Genomic DNA, 17,407 nt, shown 5'->3' with positions numbered 1-17,407 from the left:
CCTTTCTAATCCAAAGGGTATCATTTCAAATCCAAAGTGCTGGAGTACAGAGCCAAAACAAAACAATGCGTCACTGTCACAATAATTACGGAGGGCACTGTAGATTGGGGGAAAGGCCCTGCGATACACGGGCATCCTGTCCAGGGTGAGTACTTGTACATCAAGCTGCCTCCCGCTATGGAGACAGGAGCCTATGAGCCATTCTGGCTCACATAAGACAAAAAAAAGGCTTAAATCAAACAAATGGTATTTGTCACATGCTTCGTAAACAACAGGTGTAACTAACAGTGAAATGCTTCCTTATGGGGCCTTCCCAACAATGCAGAGAGGAAAAACAAATCATATAAAAATAATAACACTAGCAATAAATACAAAATGAGTAACAATATCTTGGCTGTATACACAGAGTACCAGTATCAAGTTGATGTGCAGGGGTATGAGGTAATTGAGGTGAATAAACTCAGAAAAAAAAGAAACGTCCTCTCACTGTCAACTGCTTTTATTTTCAGCAAACTTAACATGTGTAAATATTTGTATGAACATAACAAGATTCAACAACTGAGACATAAATTGAACAAGTTCCACAGACATGTGACTACAGACATGGAATAATGTGTCCCTGAACAAAGGGGGTGGTCAAAATCAAAAGTAACAATCAGTATCTGGTGTGGCCACCAGCTGCATTAAGTACTGCAGTGCATCTCCTCCTCATGGACTGCACCAGATTTGCCAGTTCTTGCTGTGAGATGTTACCCCACTCTTCCATCTGCAAGTTCCCAGACATTTCTGGGGGGAATGGCCCTAGCCCTCACCCTCCGATCCAACAGGTCCCAGACGTGGTTAATGGGATTGAGATCCGGGCTCTTCGCTGGCTATGGCAGAACACTGACATTTCTGTCTTGCAGGAAATCACACACAGAACGAGCAGTATGGCTGGTGGAACTGTCATGCTGGAGGGTCATGTCAGGATGAGCCTGCAGGAAGGGTACAACATGAGGGAGGAGGATGTCTTCCCTGTAACGCACAGCGTTGAGATTGCCTGCAATGACAACAAGCTCAGTCTGATGATGCTATGACACACCGCCCCAGACCATGACGGACCCTCCACCTCCAAAACGATCCCGCTCCAGAGTACAGGCCTCGGTGTAACGCTCATTCCTTCGACGAAAAACGCGAATCTGACCATCACCCCTGATGAGACAAAACCGCGACTCGTCAGTGAAGAGCACTTTTTGCCAGTCCTGTCTGGTCCAGCGATGGTCGGTTTGTGCCATAGGCGAAGTTGTTGCCGGTGATGTCTGGTGAGGACCTGCCTTACAACAGGCCTACAAGCCCTCAGTCCAGCCTCTCTCATCTTATTGTGGACAGTCTGAGCACTGATGGAGGGATTGTGCGTTCCTGGTCGGGCAGTTGTTGTTGCCATCCTGTACCTGTCTCGCAGGTGTGATGTTCGGATGTGCTGATCCTGTGCAGGTGTTGTTACACGTGGTCTGCCACTGCGAGGACGATCAGCTGTCCGTCCTGTCTCCCTGTAGAGCTGTCTTAGGCGTCTCACAGTATGTGATGTGTCCGTCTTCACTTGTAGACTGTGAGAAAGACCCGATCACGTGACAGAGAGCCATTTGAGTGAGAGGTGCTTCAGCACGCAGCCGGGAGAAGAGAAATATAATTATTATATTCACCCCAAGGGCACTGCCCGCAAAAGGCATGGATTTTTTTTGGGGGGGGCATTATGGCCACACAAAGGGTATGCAGTCGGGAAATTCGAGGCATTAACAAGCACTTGGCAAATTGTGAACAAGAGACGGATGAAGTGTGTACAGCTTGCGTCAAAAAACTAAGCAGAGCTCATGCCTTTCATGCAACTTTTTTCAAATCATCATTAGTCTCATCATTAGAATATATAAAAAATCTAAACATATAGTCCAACGTTTGTATCACAACTAAAAGTTACATAAATAACTCTAAATGAAGCATATAGGAGTACATGTTTTTCAGAATAGCCGCATATGCGCACTCCCTCAAATCCTTTGGAGAAAATATATATATTCAATTGTATTCTTCATACTATAAAATATTTATTATGATGTTACATGGATTTATTAGACTTTTAAAAATGTAGATGTTCAAAAGGTCTGCATCAGTGGCTTGTAGGCTATGCTTGGAAGACTGGAGATGCTAAATGTGTTTGTTAATTAACAGTCAATTACTGCTGCAGAAATGCTTTGGTACCCTTCCCCAGATCTGTGTCTCGACACAATCCTGTCTCGGAACTCTAGAGAAAATTATTTCGACCTCATGGCTTAGTTTTTGCTCTGACATGCACTGTCAACTGTGGGACCTTAAATAGTCAAGTGTGTGCCTTTCCAAATCATGTCCAATCAATTGAATTTACCACTGGTGGACTCCAATAAAGTTGTATAAACATCTCAAGGGTGATCAATGCAAACAGGATGCACCTGAGCTCAATTTCGAGTCTCATAGTAAACGGTCTGAATACTTATGTAAATAATATATTTCAGTTTTTTTACTTTTAATACCTCTGAAAAAATTTCTAAAAACCCATTTTTGCTTTTTCATTTTTGGGTATCGTGTGTAGATTGATGAGTAAATATGTGTATTTAACCTATTTTTGAATAAGCCTTTAACGTAACAAAATGTGGAAAAAGTCAATAGTGCTGAATTTTCCAAATGCACTGTAAATTCGCTTACAATGAAAAAGCAAGGTCATCATTTTCTAATGTTTAGGCCTATCATAGCAAGAATGTAGCCAGCTACATTTCCTAATGTTTTGCTTAAAGTTAATCTTGCATTTTACCGGGGAAAAATAGACTAGCTAAACTGAGAAAGTACAAGAAAAATGTAGCTACACATCAGTCAAAGCACTGTCTGCTGATAGAATGCCCATTTGTGAATTCTCATCCGAGTTTAGAAGTTTATCTGAAGGACAAAATTGCCGACCAGAAATTACAATAACAAGCATTTTAGATCTGCATTTACAAAACGCAGCAAGATATTTCTTATGCTTTTTATATTTTTTTCCTGAGTGAAAAACTGAATTCTGAGTTAACACAATCCCTAAGTTTAACTTGTTGCCTAAGCAAGTGGCTGAATTATTAAGGTGGCATGTCATCATATTGTGTTAGCTTCGAGAAGTCAAAGCCCTTTGGATGAGTTGTTTGTACAACTGCCATCTTGATTTCCTTGCGTTTTTTCTCTTCTCTGTTGTCGGCCCGTCAGCTTCTCTCCCCTCTTCTCAGAGCAGGCAGGTCCGTTGCCCTAGGAGGGCCCCACGTTGTGCAGTAAGCTGGTAATACCGTAAATGCCGAGGTTAGAGAAGGATGTCGGTATGACGATATGAACATCTGGATACCACCTAACATATCTAAATGCTGTGGGGGTAAATTATTTCACACTGATCAGTGCGGCGGTAAATTGCTTTCTTCAAAGGATATCCTTAAATCCCTCCTTGGAGAAGCTTGCACTTCCTCTCTAACTTCACAGGAGGTCTAAATACAAAATGCACAGCATTTCCTTTCATTGCAGTAAGTAAAACAATACTGCAAATTAACCCTGAAAGTTAAAAAGGTTTGATGTTATTGTGGAAAACAACAAAATGTTTTAAAGACGTTCTACTTTAGCTACATTGTCAGAAACACACATTGTCTTTGGTAGTCATCATATCCCTTTAACTGTTGGCATTACAGTATGTTCAACATGTTTCTGGTTCTCTGGGCAACTAGCTACTAAATCAAATCAAATCTTCTTTGTCACATACACATGTTTAACAGATGTTATTGCAGGTGTAGCGAAATGCTTGTGTTTCTATCTTCAACAGTGCAGTAATATCTAATAATTCACAACAATACACACAACCTAAAATTAAAATAATAGACTTAAGAAATATATAAATATTAGGATGAGCAATGTCGGAGTGGCATAGACTAAAATACAGTAGAATGGAATACAGTATATACATATGAGATGAGTAAAGCAAAAATATGTAAACATTATTAAAATTACTAGTGTCCCATTATTAAAATGGCCAGTGATTTCAAGTCTATGTATATGAGGCAGCAGCCTCTAAGGTGCAGGGTTACGTAACCAGTTGGAAACCGCCTAGTGATGGCTATTTAACAGTCTGATGGCCTTGAGATAGAAGCTGTTTTTCAGTCTCTCGGTCCCAGATTTGATGCACCTGTACTGACCTCGCCTTCTGGATGATAGTGGGGTGAACAGGCAGTCGCTCAGGTGGTTGTTGTCGTTGATGATCTTTTTGTCCTTCCTGTGACATCGGGTGCTGTAGGTGTCCTGGAGGGCAGGTAGTTTGTCCCTGGTGATGCGTTGGGCAGACCGCACCACCCTCTGGAGATGCCTGCAGTTGTGGACGGTGCAGTTGCCATACCAGGAGGTGATATAGCCCGAGAGGATGCTCTCAATTGTGCAGCTGTAATAGTTTGAGGGTTTTAGGTGCATATACACATTTCTTCAGCCGGCGCTGTTGCACCTTCTTCACCACACTGTTTGTGTGGGTGGACCATTTCAGTTTGTCAGTGATGTGTACACCGAGGAACTTGAAGCTTTCCACCTGCTCCTCTGCGGTCCCATCGATGTGGATAGGGGCGTGCTCCCTTTGCTGCTTCCTGAAGTCTACAATCAGCTCCTTTGTTTTGTCGACATTCAGTGAGAGGTTATTTTCCTTGCACTACACCCCCAGGGCCCCACCTCGCTCTGTAGGCTATCTCGTCATTGTTGGTAATCAGTCCTACTACTGTTGTGTCATCTGCAAACTTGATGATTGAGTTGGAGGCGTGCATGGCCACGCAGTCATCGGTGAACAGGGAGTATGCTGTGTTGAATGCTGAGCTATAGTCAATGACCAGCATTCTTAAATAGGTATTCCTCTTGTCTAGATGGGACAGGGCAGTGTGCAGTGCGATGGCGGTAAGCAAATTGAAGTGGGTCTAGGGTGTCAGGTAAGGTAGAGGTGATATGATCCTTAACTAGCCTCTCAAAGCATTGAGTGCTATGGGGCAATAGTCATTTAGTTCAGTTACCTTTTCTTTCTTTGGTACAGGAACAATGGTGGACATCTTGAAGCAAGTGGGGACAGCAGACTGGGATAGGAAGAGATTGAATATGTCCGTAAACACTCCAATCAGCTGGTCTGCGCATGCTCTGAGGACGCAGCTAGGAATGCCGTCTGGGCCGGCAGCCTTGCGAGGGTTAACACGCTTTAATGTCTTACTCACGTCGGTCACAGAGAAGGAGAGCCCACAGACCTTGGTAGCAGGACGCGTCAGTGGCAGTGTGGAATCCTCAAAGCGGGCGAAGAAGGTGTTAAGCTTGTTCGGATGCAAGACGTCGGTGTCCGCGACATGGCTGGTTTTCTCTTTGTAATCCATGATTGTCTGTAGACCCAACCACATACGTCTTGTGTCTGAGCCGTTGAATTGCGACTCCGCTTTGTCTCTATACTGACATTTTGCCTGTTTGATTGCGTTACAGAGGGAATAACTACACTGTTTGTATTCAGCCATCTTCCCAGTCCCCTTGCCATGGTTAAATGCGGTGGTTCGCGCTTTCAGTTTTGTGTGAATGCTGCCATCTATCCACGGTTTCTGGTTAGGGTAGGTTTAACCTGTTGTGGTATAGGGGGCAGTATTTTCACGGCCGGATAATAAACGTACCCGATTTAATCTGGTTACTACGCCTGCCCAGAAACTAGAATATGCATATAATTAGTAGATTTGGATAGAAAACACTCAAAAGTTTCTAAAACTGTTTGAATGGTGTCTGTGAGTATAACAGAACTCATATGGCAGGCCAAAACCTGAGAAGATTCCATGCAGGAAGTGCCCTGTCTGACAATTTGTTGTCCTTCTGTTGCATCTCTATCGACATTACAGCATCTGTGGTGTAATGTGACACTTTCTAAGGCTTCCATTGGCTCTCTAAAGCTGCCAGAAAGTGGAATGGGGTGTCTGCTGTCTCTGGGCAAAGTACAGCAGCTCTGTTTGCGAGTGGTCAGCCTGGGACAGTGAGACTGAGATGCGCGTTCACGAGACTTCTCCATTTTTTTCTTTCAGCCTTTGAATGAATACAACGTTGCCCGGTTGGAATATTATCGTATGCTAGTTCTGAACATCACATGCTAATGTAAAAAGCTGGTTTTTGATATAAATATGAACTTGATTGAACAAAACATGCATGTATTGTATAACATAATGTCTAGGAGTGTCATCTGATGAAGATCATCAAAGGTTAGTGCTGCATTTAGCTGTGTTTTGGGTATTTGTGATGCATGCTAGTTGCTTGGAAATGGCTGTGTGGTTTTTTGTGTCTATGTACTCTCCTAACATAATCTAATGTTTTGCTTTCGCTGTAAAGCCTTTTGGAAATCAGACAACGTGGTTCGATTCAGGAGAAGTGTATCTATAAAATGGTGTAAAATAGCCCTATGTTTGAGAACTTTGAATTATGACATTTTGTGGTTTTAAATTTGGCGCTCTGATTTGTCACTGGCTGTTGAATAGTGTGGGACGATTTCATCCCACCTCTCCTAGAGAGGTTAAAATAGTCACAGTGGGTACAACATCACCTATACACTTCCTGATAAACTCAGTCACCGTATATGTGTATTCGTCAATGTTATTCTCAGAGGCTACCCGGAACATATCCCAGTCTGCGTGATCAAAACAATCTTGACGCGTCAATTCCGATTGGTCAGACCAGCGTTGAAAAGTCCTTAGCACAGGCACTTCCTGTTTGAGTTGCAGCCTATAGGAAGGAAGGAGCAAAATGGAGTCGTGATCAGATTTGCCGAAGGGAGGGCGGGGGAGGGCCTCGTAGGCATCCTGGAAGTTGGAGTAGCAGTGGTTGAGTGTTTTAGCAGCACGAGTACTACAGTCAATATGTTGATAGAACTTCGGTAGCATTTTCCTCAAATTTGCTTTGTTAAAATCCCCTGCTACAATAAATGCGGCCTCAGGATATGTGGTTTCCAGTTTGCATAAAGTCCAGTGAAGTTCTTTGAGGGCCGTCGTGGTATCGGCTTGAGGGGGGATATACACGGCTGTGACTATAACCGAAGAGAATTCTTTTGGGAGGTAATACGTTCGACATTTGATTGAGGTATTCTAGGTCAAGTGAACAAAAAGACTTGAGTTTCTATATGTTATCACAATCACACCATGAGTGGTTAATCATGAAATATACACCCACGCCTTTCTTCTTCCCAGAGAGTTTTTTATTCCTGTCTGTGCGATATACTGAGAACCCAGCTGGCTGTATGGACAAAGACAGTATATCCAGAGAGAGCCATGTTTCCGTGAAACAGGGTATGTTACAATCCCTGATGTCTCTCTGGAAGGAAATTCTCGCCCTGAGCTCGTCTACATATTATTATCCAGAGACTGAATATTAGCGAGTAATATACTCGGAAGCGGTGGATGTGTGAGCGCCTCCTGAGTCGGACTAGAAGTTCACTCCGAATACCTCTTTTCCACCGGCAGTGTTTTGGATCAGCCTCTGGAATCAGTTAAATTGCACTGGGGGTTAGGAACAAAGGATCCAATTTGGGAAAGTCGTATTCCCGGTCGTAATGCTGGTGAGTTACCGCTGCTCTAGTATCCAAAAGTTATTTCCGGCTGAATGTAATAACACCAAAAATTTCCTGGGCTAATAATATAAGAAATAGCACACAAACAAAATACTGCAAAGTTACGTAGGAGCAGAGCTGCCCTATCTGTCGGCGCCATCTTGATTGTATCCATACTAATGAGACTAGATCCATCACATCGTAGAACTAATCGAAGCGTCATCACAAAGCTCAGCCTGCCCCGACCCCAAAGACAAGAGTGATTCACAGCCAGAGGAACCCGCAGAAACACACAGAGGATGGATGACTTCAGCGAGGGTGAGAAATAATTTACAGTTCGACAGTACACACACACACACACACACACACACACACACACACACACTAATTAATATTATGAACAAGAGAGCGAGAGAGAGACGGAGAGTAATATGATGGATGGTGAATTTGCAGACTTTAAGATAGAGAGAGGGGTGGTGGCGGGAGAGAGGAAGAGGGAGATGAGCGTAAGAGAGAGTAGGAGAGAGAGTAGGAGAGAGAGAGAGTAGGAGAGCGAGAGTAGGAGAGAGAGAGAGAGAGAGAGAGAGAGAGAGAGAGAGAGAGAGAGAGAGAGAGAGAGAGAGAGAGAGAGAGAAATATATGTACTATGAGCTAGAGCATGTTTGTATGTAAAGCTCACAGCTTTATCTGCCACTTTGATCAAACAGCAGGATAAATGGCCACTGGTGGACCTTAGGTCAGCTGTCCAATCAGACACTTCACTGGCCCACACCATGAAGACAGTCCAGCCGCCTGGGATAATCAGAACTTCAGACCCTTGTAATAACAAGCACCACACAACAGAGACGTGACCCTAGGCTCACATACAAGGGGAAGAAATACCCATGAGCCAGATTAAGTCCTTCCTGGGTTCCTCCACCGGTCCCCATCATCCTACTCTCATCAGTAGTAAAGTGATGTTTGAACTCTGCATGTGAAGCTTTAGGGCTCTATTGGATTGCTGAAGCATTACAGATTGCGCAATGATTGCGCAATATTATATATTTTTTTTAAAGGTAATTTTCAATGGAGTCGACATATGCAGCGTTTACCGTGAATTTGTATTTGTTTATATCTTTATTTTATTTAACTTGGCAAGTGAAGTGAACGCAGTCACCACAAACGTGGGAACATGGCCTTTAAATTGAAATCACGCTGTAAAGCTGAACTTGCGTGATAAGGATTGAATAGAGCCTTTAGTCTATCCAGTCTAAGAAGAGAACTGAGCAGGATTCCACTGAAGAAGTGTTTGGAACCGAACAGAGAGCGATAAAGAGAGAGATGGTCATTATAAAAGTGCCCTCCTCCTAGCCCTATCTGAAGAGCTACAGGTAAACCTGTTCCAGCGCAGGGTAACAAGAGCTATTATCAAGTCTAATCTCCCACCACCGGCATTATACAGTGTTAGTGACAGTCATCATGACAGAGGGAGTGTCGGACAGACACTTCCCTGATAACAGTGTCCACAGCAGCCAGAGAGGGAGGGAGAGAGAGAGGAAATAGGAGACCACCGCAGCTAAATCTGTAGCTAACAAGGCACTTGTGGAGACAAAACACATATCCATTCACTGATGAAAATGTCTCCATAGAGAGCAAGCAGAGCAGCGCTGGCACATTCTCCGTTGGCAGCAGCTTTTTGCCATGACTGGGTGGGCGTCTAGGGACTTATATTCCGTTCAGCTCATACTGCTGAACCTTGATTCCCCTGGGCCTCATGTCCTCTTTAAATAGATAGAAGGATGTGAGATAGAAGGATGTGTGAGAGAGAGAAAGAAAGAGAGAGAGAGAGAACTAAAATGGGGGGAAAACAGAGAAAATGAGAGAGGGTGTGTGAAAGAAGAGCATGAATAAAAAGAAGAGATCCAGGGAGAGAAATAGAGGGAGACGTGATAAAAAGAAACAGCTGAAAACCAACTGAGAGATACAGTAAGGATAGAATAGGAAATTAAGAAAAGCAATGGGAGTCAACAAAAAGACATGCAGTGAATCATATTGTATAGTGGGCTGAGGCCGTTTACCCAACACTAACATCTTGCTTTTACTACCCCCTCTCCTCTCCCAGGGCACTTTCTAATGGAACCCCACGGCTCCCAACGGGCATAGCAACAAGCTTTCTAAAAGCGTCACAGAAACACTGCACGCCACTTTATGAAGTTCCCTGAGTTCCTGAGGCCAGGGAGAGGAAAGAGCAAGCAGTTCTCTAACAACATTAATAACCGTGCTGGGTATAGGATTAGCCGCTTATGAACTTGATTGAAGAGGTCAAATATGCTAGGGAGAAATCTGTTCCCCTCTGCAGGATATCAATTAATTGAATATTGCAGAACATTACACCATCTGCAGCAGGGCAATTACACATTTCCCCATCAGACTGTCCTGATAAACCAACAGAGATGTGTGCGTGTGTACGCATGTGCATGCATGTGTTCGTCTGAACGTGTGAATGTGTAGTAGTTAAGAATGTAGTGTTATAGAATTATCGTATTAGTAAAGGGTGTCATTCCTGATCGGCAGAAAGTCATCTAATAGCTCCTCTAATAGCCTCTCAAACCTTCCTCTAGCCTTCCTACCTCATTCCCAAGACTAGTTATTGAAGGATGGCTTGTGTCAAACTATCTTTCACACCCCGTATGATTTATGAGGGGGACAGGACTTCACACTAGGGTGTGAATATCACACTAATGTGACTTATGGAAGGCTAGGCCCGAGGATCACAACAAGCCCTTCTCTCACACGCACACACACACACACACACTAAAAGTCGATCATAATAAACTAGTCAGATCAAAGGTGTTTACATACAACACCTGGCGACCACGTGGTTATTTAATTTCATTACTTACATTTTATTACCTCATTACCTCATAAATCATGAGGTGTGAAATACAGTTTGACAGAACAAACCCAACATCATGTGAAGTCACATGGGTGTGAGATTCACATCCTAGTGTAAAGTCCCGCCCCCTTCATAAATCAAGGAGGTGTGAAAGTTTGACAGAAGCCACCTTACAACAGCTACTCTTGGGGATTTCAATCAGGAAATAACTTTCTGTAAAAAAGATAGATCGGGAAATCCGTACAGGGAAAACCTGGAATGTATAGTATCCATGGCGGAGGGATAGCAACTCATCCCTGGTGCCAACCCTCCAGATGTTCAAAAGGAGAAGCTTGGGCACAGATAACTATTTTAATTGGTTAAGCAGTCAAATGTTAGTGCATTTGCTAATGTGTCTCCTGGGTTCGGGCTCCTCTCTAAAATCAAACCTATTAGGGGAGAGTGGGATAAATTGAGCCAACCTTGTTTTTAGGAATCATATTCAAAATGTATAATTTGACCAAATAATAATACTTTCATAGAGTCTGTGAAGGAAGAAACCACATGGAAAAAGTGGTAAGCAAGTTAGGTCCCCAGAAAATATTTTTCACCAAGTCAAATGAATTGATTGTGTTAGAGGTTTCATGATGCTTGTATCTAAACCAAAGTAGATAATTTTAAGATTGTTCTATACATTAGTTGCGGTCTCTATAAGCTTATTTATGAGGTCCTAAACCTAGCATGAACGTGCATCCTTGTAGCTGTGTGTGCTAATATAGTCAAAATATTTGCAAGTTGAGCCAATGGCCATGGAGTATGTTGAGCCAATGGCCATGGAGTATGTTGAGCCAATGGCCATGGAGTATGTTGAGCAAATAGTTGAGCCAATCCCAGGCGAAAAGCAATGCATTATCACTGGGATATGGAGGTAACAACAGGGCCTGGCCTATGTTAAAAATGTTTTTTAAAAGTACTAAATGTTTAGGTGTTAAGCCTAGAAGATGCTTAAAATTATTGAAAAACTAAAAGTGATTGTGTTGAATTGTGTTTGGCAAATAAAGGTAGACATGGTTTTAAAAAGGTAGTGGTAATATTTAATTCAGTACAGAAATTTGTAGGCGGCTTAACTTACCCTGTCCCGTGGTTCAATGTACCCCATACCCAGGGTAATTGGTGCCAAGAGACAACTTATTTTGGACAAGCTATGTTTTCTAGACTGTAAGGTTAACATGAATTCTGATTATTATTATTATTATTTCCAGGGATACACAACATCCTGAAATATACACTGAGCATACAAACATGCTCTTTCCATGACATAGAATGACCAGGTGAATCCAGGTGAAAGCTATGATCCCTTATTGATGTCACTGGTTAAATCTACTTCAATCAGTGTAGATAAAAGGGGAGGAGACAGTTTAAGGAAGGATTTTTAAGCCTTGAGAGAATCAAGACATGGACTGTGTATGTGTGTCATTCAGAAGGTGAATGGGCAAGACAAAATATTGTAATGCCTTTGAACGGGGTATGGTCGTTTTGGTACCCTTCTCCAGATCTGTGCCTCGACATAATACTGTCTCAGAGCGCTACGGACAATTCCTTCGATCTCATTGCTTGACTTTTGGTCTGACATACACTGTCAACTGTGGGACCTTATATAGACAGATGTGTGCCTTTCCAAATCATGTCCAATCAAGTTGTAGAAACATCTCAAGGATGATCAATGGAAACAGGATGCACCTGAGCTCAAATTTGAGTCTCATAGTAAAGGGTCTGAATACTTATGTAAATAATATATTTCTGTTTTAAGATGATCCATTTTAGAATAAGGCTGTAACAACATTTGGAAAAAGTCAAGGGGTCTGAATACTGCATTCGGAAAGTATTCAGACCCTTTGACTTTTTCCACATTTTGTTACGTTACAGCCTTATTCTAAAATTGATTAAAAAATAAAACATTTTACTTATAAATCTACACACAATATCTCATGCCAGCAGCATACCACCCTGCATCCCACTGCTGGATTGCTTCTGAAGCTAAGCAGGGTTGGTCCTGGTCAGTCCCTCGATGGGAGACCAGATGGTGTTGGAGGGCCAGTAGGAGGCACTCTTTCCTCTGGTCTAAAAAAAATATCCCACTGCCCTGTGTAGGGTGCTGTCTTTCAGATGGGACATTAAATGGGTGTCCTGACTCTCTGAGGTCATTAAAGATCCCATGGCACTTATTGGAAGAGTAGGGGTGTCCTGGCTAAATTCCCAAGCTGTCCATCATGGTCACCTAATCATCCCCAGCTTACAATTGGCTCATTCATCCCCCTCCTCTCCCCTGTAACTATTCCCCAGGTCATTGCTGTAAATGAGAATGTGATCTCTCAGTCAACTTACCTGGTAAAATAATAACAAAGCAAACACAGGTTTTTAAGAAATGTTTGCAAAGTTGTAAAAAAAGAATCAAACAGAAATACCTCTCATGCTTCAGTTGAGTCTTACATCCAATGTCACCATGAAATAGGTTGGAACACAACATGTAGAAAATCTAAAAAGACCAGGGAGGGACTGAATCTTTCTACACCAGAATGATGAGAGTAAAATGGAATCTTTGACGACTCCTCAGTTTCTGTCTTTATCTGACTAAGGTATTTATAAAACACAAGACCAAAGTCTACAGTCGTGGCCAAAAGTTTTGAGAATGACACAAATATTAATTTTCAAAGTCTGCTGCCTCAGTTTGTATGATGGCAATTTGCATATACTCCAGAATGTTATGAAGAGTGATCAGAGGAATTGCAATTAATTGCAAAGTCTCTCTTTGCCATGCAAATGAACTGAATCCCCCAAAAAACATTTCCACTGCATTTCAGCCCTGCCACAAAAGGACCAGCTGACATCATGTCAGTGATTCTCTCGTTAACACAGGTGTGAGTGTTGACGAGGACAAGGCTGGAGATCACTCTGTCATGCTGATTGAGTTTGAATAACAGACTGGAAGCTTCAAAAGGACAGAGGTGCTTGGAATCATTGTTCTTCCTCTGTCATCCATGGTTACCTGCAAGGAAACATGTGCCATCATCATTGCTTTGCACAAAAAGGGCTTCACAGGCAAGGATATTGCTGCCAGTAAGATTGCACCTAAATCAACCATTTATTGGATCATCAAGAACTTCAAGGAGAGCGGTTCAATTGTTGTGAAGAAGGCTTCAGGGCGCCCAAGAAAGTCCAGCAAGCATCAGTACCGTCTCCTAAAGTAGATTCAGGTACGGGATCGGGGCACCACCAGTACAGAGCTTGATCAGGAATGGCAGCAGGCAGGTGTGAGTGCATCTGCACGCACAGTGAGGCAAAGACTGTTGGAGGATGGCCTGGTGTCAAGAAGGGCAGCAAAGAAGCCACTTCTCTCCAGGAAAAACATCAGGGAGAGACTGATATTCTGCAAAAGGTACAGGGATTGAACTGCTGAGGACTGGGGTAAAGTCATTTTCTCTGATGAATCCCCTTTCCAATTGTTTAAGGCATCTGGAAAAAAGCTTGTCCAGAGAAGACAAGGTGGGCACTACCATCAGTCCTGTCAACAGTAAAGCATCCTGAGACCATTCATGTGTGGGGTTGCTTCTCAGCCAAGGGAGTGGGCTCACTCACAATTTTGCCTAAGAACACAGCCATGAATAAAGAATGGTACCAACACATCCTCCAAGAGCAACTTCTCCCAACCACCCAGGAACAGTTTGGTGACCAACAATGCCTTTTCCAGCATGACGGAGGACCTTGCAATAAGGCAAAAGTGATAACTAAGTGGCTTGGGGAACAAAACATCGATATTCTGGGTCCATGGCCAGGAAACTCCCCAGACTTTAATCCCGTTGAGAACTTGTGGTCAATCCTCAAGAGGCGGGTGGACAAACAAAACCCCACAAATTCTGACCAACTCCAAGCATTGATTATGCAAGAATGGGCTGCCATCAGTCAGGATGTGGCCCAGAAGTTAATTGACAGCATGCCAGGGCGGATTGCAGAGGTCTTGGAAAAAGAAGGGTCAACACTGCAAATATTGACTCTTTGCATCAACTTCATGTAATTCTCAATAAAAGCCTTGACACTTATGAAATGCTTGTAATTATACTTCAGTATTCCATAGTAACATCTGACAAAAATATCTGAAGACACTGAAGCAGCAAACTTTGTGAAAATTAATATTTGTGTCATTCTCAAACTTTTTGGCCACGACTGTAGACATGAAGGCAGCTTTAGCCTTTAGAAAATCAACATCAAGACTTAACTTCTAAAAGTTAATGTCATCACTTCTGAGATCTATTTGAAAACTAAACACAAGCTTTCCAAATACCAAAAAAAGTTCCTTGATTTGGATAACTTCCCCTTTTGCATGTACCTAATATCATTCATACGGGATCTATGAATGTTAAAGGATATTTTCTTTCAGAGCATCATGGGTGCACTGATTTTGAGAAAACAATTATTCTCCTTTTCTACCACAGAGGGAGTTTGGGTGACAACAGGAGAGACGGGTCCTGTTCTCTGGCACAGTAGGCATTGTGCCATCCGGTACCAGGCTGATTGAGGATGGTATTAAACATCACAATGGGGGCATAGGCACAACAATGCTTCTCTCCTACTCCCTAAGACAGGCAGGAAAGCTGCATGCCAATCAAACTGTAGAAATAATTATGCAAATAGAGATAGTCTAAGCAGGTTATAATTACAGAACAGAACATATGGCAATTATTACAACAATGTGATGATAGTTTTAGTGATGGTGTAATTTCTAACTGTTGTTGACAAATATTGCAATTAACTGAGTAAAAATAGCACTGAGTGGCATTGATTGTGCTTACAAAATGTAGTAGGAGAAATGTTAACAGAAAACAATTTGTAGGTGTTTAATCTTATCCGTTTTATGGATTATCTGGCTGTTGCATTTGTGTGCATGTGGTCTGGTCCATTTTTTGCTCAGTGAGCCTGTCTAAGTTGTTTTTTTTTGTGTGCAAAATGATCATTATCTGGCTAATAATGTCCTGGCACGTGTTACAAATGCCAGGGCCGATTTCGGGACCCAGTCTGCCCAGTGTGTGTGTGTGTGTGTGTGTGTATAACAGGTCCCGACAGTAGGTTACATTGGGCTCTCTGGATCTGGGGGGGAAAGATTGAGACCCTGAGATAAGAGCTTTCATTTCAAAATTCGTTTTTCATGTAAAATAGAGACTGAATTAGTCTATGCGCAACATTTAGTATGTTTTTTTAATGACAAGTCATTGCCCAGCTGTTGAGCAGCTGGTGGGTGTAGACAGTGACAAGGTGTCTCACCCAGAGCAGCGGAACAGCTGTATGCATCTGGAACGACCCAGCAAATCCATCTAAACCACAGACAGGGCTGTGTGCTTTCACAACATGAGGATTTTTCACAAGAGATTAGCATTTTACGCGTAAGTTTAATCATTGTAAAAGTGCCTTTTAGAGGCACGGCCGACAGAAAACGCTCGTGTGCATCTGCGCGTTGAAGGTGGACAATGCGCATTACCAAATGTATAATGCATTCACGTTGCAGTTTTTATACCCTCGCATCAGAAGTCAAGCATATTTGCTGCACACATACAATGCAGTGACACATTAATCATTTAAAACCTGCAATGCACATTAGGTTTAGGCTAAAGTCCTCAGTCTGTAAGCCTATTTTTCATGAGAAAAGTACTGAGCCAAATAAAACATAAACAATAAAGAACGTAAAGAACACAAAAAGACAACAAAAGTTTAGCAAAAACACACATTACCGTGTTCCTATGTAGGGACAGGCGCAGTCAATGAGATGGTGTGTCCTTTGCACACTCGAAGACAGTACGCGCCTGACAGAAATATTGTTCGCGTTTTACACTGTCTCGAGCAAAGCCGACCGTTAGCAGGACTCCGGCGCCTTTTTATTGGTTCACCATCGCTCGCTCTGCCCTCCCTTCTCTGGCTGGGTTCGCGTGCGCAACAACAGCGTGCGCAACAGCTTCTCCACGGCGCTCTCACTTCACAAAGGTTAATTCATTAATTTCAAATAGCTTTATTTTACCTCTTCAACATTTACTCATCTAAATTAATCTTTGATATTCCACGTGCTATTTATAGGCTACTCTCACATAACTTATTTTTGGTTGGGGATTACACATCAATGCACATCAGTTCGTTTTTTTCTCACAGCCATTGGTGTTCTCAAAATATCTCTGAAATAGCCAATCAATAATCAACAATCGACTGTGTATTTTTATTTCAATCAATTACTGAGTCTGAGTATCTGACAGAGCTATAAACATAGGCCAGCTAACACTGTAGGCTATGAAGTCCCCATCAACATGCAAAAATCAAAACCAATTTTTCCTTTAATTTAGCGGGAGGTGATATTGGAATCTCTTGTCTACACAGCCTTGGAGAGCAACAGAGCGCAATTTCCATTACAAGAATAATAATAAGCTACAACAAATGTGTTGCCTGCGGTGATTCTCAAAATCTTCTACTTCTGTCATAAATTCTACTGCACTGAACAAAAAATATAAAACGCAACATGTGAAGTGTTGGTCCCATGTTTCATGAGCTGAAATAAAAGATCCCAGAAATGTTCCATACGCACAAAATGCTGATTTCCCTCAAATTTTGTGAACACATTTGTTTACATCCCTGTTAGTGAACATTTCTAATTTACCACAATAATCCATCCATCTGACAGATGTGGTATATCAAGAAGCTGATTAAAAAGGCATGATAATTACACAGGTGCACCTTAATAAAAGGCCACTAAAATCTGTCACACAACAGAATGCCACAGATGTCTCAAGGTGAGGGAGTGTGCAATTGGCATGCTGACTGCAAGAATTTCCACCAGAGCTGTTGCCAGAGAATGTAATGTTAATTTCTCTACCATAAGCCACCTCCAATGTTGTTTCAGAGAATTTGGCAGTATGTCC

At 42.4% G+C, this 17,407-nt stretch overlaps 1 protein-coding gene across 2 annotated transcripts in view; it reads right to left on the bottom strand.

The window, feature by feature from the left end:
* Positions 1-16,396, bottom strand: part of klhdc8b (kelch domain containing 8B) — a 178,165-nt gene extending 161,769 nt beyond the window's left edge. For both annotated transcript variants that reach the window (XR_001319882.2, XM_014134525.2), the window contains exon 1: positions 16,235-16,396. The gene's annotated coding sequence lies outside the window, so the exon portion shown is untranslated. The remainder of the gene's footprint in view (positions 1-16,234) is intronic.
* Between the last annotated feature and the right edge of the window lie 1,011 nt (positions 16,397-17,407).

The sequence above is a fragment of the Salmo salar genome, chromosome ssa13 (assembly GCF_905237065.1).
Source record: "Salmo salar chromosome ssa13, Ssal_v3.1, whole genome shotgun sequence".
Taxonomy (NCBI): domain Eukaryota; kingdom Metazoa; phylum Chordata; class Actinopteri; order Salmoniformes; family Salmonidae; genus Salmo; species Salmo salar.
This window is presented reverse-complemented; position numbering and strand designations above follow the sequence as displayed.